Raw genomic sequence first — 5,000 nt, 5'->3', positions numbered from 1 at the left:
CGCCTGCCTCAGGAAGAAGAATGAAGAAATCTCCCTTGTGGCCAAGGAGTGACCACCCTGGGCAACCAGGCACCATCCAGCGACCGCTGCTTGCTTTGCGACTGATCCTACGAGAGACGACTGCAGAGACTGACCAGCGCCAAGACTTCCAGACACCTCTGACCCAGATCCACATCTACAGCAAAGCTGAGACCCGTGGAGGCGACGAGGGACATGGGACCAGCGACTTGGGAAAAGTGGCTAGTACCTGACTAGCGCGACTTCCGAGGCTCCCTCGAGGCTGTGCTTGGGGAATTGAGAAGCCCCCATCCCGAGCACCATCTGCAAAGAAGACCAGCTCCCCACACTTCACGTGTTCTGCGTGGGGCCCTTCTGTACCTGAGTTGCTCGACGTGTTGTCTGGTTGCTGGCCCATTGGCTAGTGACCTCTGCGACGACGAACCTTTGTTTTCATCTTGCTGGTCCGGCTCCTCCAGACTGGCACCCGCTCCTCTGTGAAAGAGAGGCACCCCAGACCTTCCTGGTCTGCACCAGAAGCAAGTCCTCCATCCTGCGTGGGTTCCGCTTGCCAAGGCTTGTTGGGTCCTGACTCGACTTCGATGCCGCCGACAGCAAGAGCCTTCATGGGACAGCTCACCTCCTGGTCCTGGTCGTCCTTGACGCCTCCTGGTACCCGTGGCTGCTGCGACAAGCTTCACCTCTTCACCTGCAATCTTCACGACATCACCTGGTTCCTTCCTGGTTCCTTCCCGGCTCCTGGATGGTGACCTAGACTCTGTCCCTTCTGCTTGCAGGTATCCTTCCTTCTTAATTCCATCCTTGGGATCCACCGGACACTCTTCACTGACTGCCTGTCAGCAACTTTCCTTCAGGCATCCATAGGAGTCAACGACGAAACCTGACGCAAGTTCACGCCTATGCACCCGCAGCCCGTGGGCTAGGTAACTTGAGTACTTCAGTGCTCACAAGGGTATTGACTATCCAAGGGTCTAGTTTCCGAGTCTCGACTTCCTAGCTATACCAGAAGTGTCCTAAAACTGTTAATTTCTAATAACTTCAATTTCTATCGACTTTTACGCATTACGCGTGAGTGTTTCCACTCTGCACCTGAATCCCGTGGGCCTCCCACTTCCTAACCTTTGGTAGTATAGTGTAGCCCCAGCGATTCCCTAGGCCTAGGCCTATCCTGTGTTCGTGACAGTGGTTCTTATACCACTTACTTAGTATATGGTTTGCGTGGCCCCTAGGGCCTAACTGTATTACTTACCTGTGTGACTTAATGTATGCTTAAATAAGACTGTGTTGTACTTACCTCGAATCTCATAAAGAGTGCTGAGGGTTTGACTAGAATAAATACATTCTATTTGTATATATATCTGTTGTGGTGTCCTTTCATTTGGTATTCAAGGGATTACATATGGTATAACAGTTGGCTTCACATGCCATTCAGAGTTTAGCCTAAGACTGCTCTTGTCCATGCTACCACTAGGATAGCTGGTCTATAAGGTTGACTTTACAACCAATCACCATAAGGGTTGTTTGGACTGATACAAGGTGTACACTAGAATTAGTGACATCATATATCAGGCCAACTTCTCACATGCACATTTTGCATATTCCTCTCCAGAAAGTAATGCACAGCCAGTTGGGAAACATGCACAGGCTCCCTGACCCATCTGAGCGCCGAACCACAGCGCTCAGACCAATCACAATGCTGCATTGCAGCACTGTGATTGGCTTAGGGGAGCCTGTGTGCTTCCTGCTTCTTCTGGACTCGGAGTCAGGAAGAGAAGAGAAGTGGAGACGATGAGGAGGGACAGCAGAAAATGTACGTGTTTAAAAAAAATAAATTCAAACCCCGCCTCCCCTTGCCCTGCCTCCCCTGTTCCCTACCAGCCACCACTGACAACTCGTCCGAAATGCTTAATGGCACCTGACAGAGCACTTTCCTTCACATACAGGTCTGAAGACTTTGAAAAGCTCTGTTACCAATGTGAAGAATGCATTTTAAAACTTACAACCTTGTCACCAGACACAACATATGATGTCCACTGATACCAAGTTCTGTATTTCACTTTACTCTGATCGGGCGGTGCCACGAACAGTTGGTCAGCGAGGACGACCGGGTATGATGGTGGTCTATTGTCAGTCTTGACCTTTTTCAGCAAACTGAAAAGGGCAAACAGTTTCTCCAGTACCAGCCTCACCACTCAGAAGGTGGTGGAGTGTACTACCTCAACCACCAGGTACTTTGAGTGTGCATCAATGACAGTGGACCTCTCATCCGGAAAGCTGCCGAAGTCTAGGCTCTGGTGAGTCCACGGACTTGGGGGAAACTCTTCCATCACTACCGATGCTGGGGCTGTAGCTTTTGCATTTTGTATATCGTCATCAGTGTGGTATTTGGGCCTTAGGCCCCCATGCTGGTGAACGTAATGGACACAGACACCAATTGTATGGTTAGATAACTGGCCCAGAGCACGTGCGCTCGGCCCCTTTTATTGCCAGGGTCACCTGACTGGTGACACCTGTGGTGGGTGGGTGTTCAGTGTGTGTTACAGTATGCTGGAACACTAGACTGCTGATCGGGGGATCACTACATCCCTCCCAAACTTTAACAAAGGTCAAAACACAAAGAAGTCCGAACCTGTAGGAGAGAACACAAATGACGAACAAAATATAAGTCACTGATAATGACTCTCTTCGCTGATGGTCAACTACCGGCGAGGGTATCCTTGCAGCCGGGACCACTCTGTCTCCTTGGCACGATGTCCGGGTGCTCTCTGGATGTGCTCGTTTGGACTTGCACCGTGGAAGTGCGCTTTACAGTCTCCTTCTTCCTGTACTGCCGTCAGTGAAAAGTGTAGATGGAATGATGGTGGATCATTGGTGTTTTACTTTCCGCTGTATGGTCCTGGTAGAGGTGTTTTCTCCAACTGGTGGTTGTCTTCTAACAGGATTCACATTTGCAGGATATCCCTCTCACGGATACCCCTCTCTCGTGGGTGTCCCCTCTCACTGGACGACCCGGAGGCCCTTTGCTGCCAGGCTTCCACTGGACCGGTGGACTGCCGCCTTGTCGCTCCAACCGCGTTGGAGGAGTCGCTATGGGTTCTCTCTCCGTGTCCGAAGCTCCACCTGAAAAGGGTGTTGTTGGCACTTGGTCCTTCATGCGCTACCTCTGTTCTCCCAGGATCTTCAGAGCAAGCTTCAACAGTGCGTCTCTCGTTTCGGAACCCGCTGCCACCGGTGCCCCTGAGGCTTCTGCCCCTTGGATATCCACGATCCTATGTCTGTTCCATCCCAGAGGTGGTTGTTACCAACGGACCGGCCTGCTCTCCTCTGTCGTCCCCGGGTGACCTTCGGGTTTGCACATAGATGTGTACTCCCAGTGGTGCTGATGTTTTCCAGGTACTGTGTTCGGATGTCCATGCACCTTCTCACTTTCCTCTTCGGGTGTTCCCCTTCCAGTGTGTGTTGTGTTGATCTGTCGCGCACACCTCTTTGCTCTTCTCCTTTCTTCTTTGGGTGTTCTCCTTCTGGTGTGTGTTGTGTTGATCTGTCACGCACACCTCTTTGCTCTTCTCCTCTCCTTCTCTTCTTCCTTGGTCGTGGCGTCGTGCCACTCAGGATCTGTCTTTCTTTTCCTTTCTTTGCGACGCGGTCCGGTCTTCTCGCCTTCTTGCGCGTCCTTACCAGGCTTCTCCGTGTAACGTGCACTCTACACGTTTCCCTCTGGTCTTGTCCCAGCACTAGGACACTGTCTTCTTTTCACTCTGTGACTGGACCGGTCGTCGCGACCTTCTTTCTCGTGATTACTTCTGATTTCAAAGTGATGTTGTTGGACCTCATCCGTCTGTTTCTGGTCCTCTTCGCTGACCTCTCCTGGGGTCCTCTTCATTGACGTCCCCTCGGTCTTCCTCTTCACTCCTGCTCTGACCTCGACAGGTCAGTGTGCTCTCTGACCTCTTGTAGGTCGCTGTGCTCTCGGACCTCTTGTAGGTCTGCATCCTCCTTGCGACCATCTGGTGGGTCGGCTTCTTCCTTGCGACCATCTGGTTGGTCGGCTCCGTCTTCCTTGCAACCGTCTGACAGGTCGGCTTCTCCCATGCGACCAACTGGCTGGTCGGCTTCTTCCTCCTTGCGACCAACTGGCTGGTCGGCTTCTTCCTCCTTGCGACCAACTGACAGGTCGGCTTCTTCCTTTTCCTCCTTGTGCGGGTCTTCGTGCTTGTGGTGATTCGTGCACCCACTACTCCGTCTCCGCAGTCGCATTGCTTCGGCGCGCTTCTGACTGCACCATTTGGTCACTTTAGATACTTGCTGCTTTGGGCGGTTGTCTTGTAGTCTCTCTCTCGCCCTGGCTCACTTGCTATGGGGTGCCTGTTTGCTGCCTTCACACAATGAAATGACAATGTCTTGGTGGTACTGCCACTGTGTGGAGTTCCTGCACTCCTGGCACGTTCCTGCACCTTCTCTTCATCCTCAAGGCTGTGCAGTGATTTGACGCCACTGGCAGGCGCTTGGCAGTTTTCACTGTCCCGTGTTGCTTTCCTTTTCTCTCTGCTAGTGCTCTTGTTCCAACCATCATGTTGTGCAGCAACCTGCTGGTCCTGTGTTGCTGCTGGTATTTCCTTCACTTCAGCAGCCTGGATCTGTTTCACCCTACTAACAGTCATTCTGTCCTCCTCCTGGATGAGACTTGGCTGCTTTTCTTAGCCAGCTGTGGCACTAGTCTCAGGCAGGTTCCAGCACTCGTTCCTTTGTTGCAGACATGTGCTTCCCCCTATACTGTCTATTCAGCTACCTGCAGTAGCACAAAACAGCCACTAGATGGCACTGTCTGGTTTACCGATGCAGTCCACGGTCGTTTTCTTTCGTTTTCCTGGAACCTCACTCGGTTCCATGATGTTGCTGTTTATCCTGCGCACTCGGGCCTCTTTGGGGCAACGGAAATGGAGGGCAATTCATGACGGATGCTGCCTTCCCAACAATTCGAT

This window comes from Triturus cristatus, chromosome 1_1 (genome assembly GCF_964204655.1).
Source record: "Triturus cristatus chromosome 1_1, aTriCri1.1, whole genome shotgun sequence".
Classification (NCBI taxonomy): Eukaryota; Metazoa; Chordata; class Amphibia; order Caudata; family Salamandridae; genus Triturus; species Triturus cristatus.
This window is presented reverse-complemented; position numbering follows the sequence as displayed.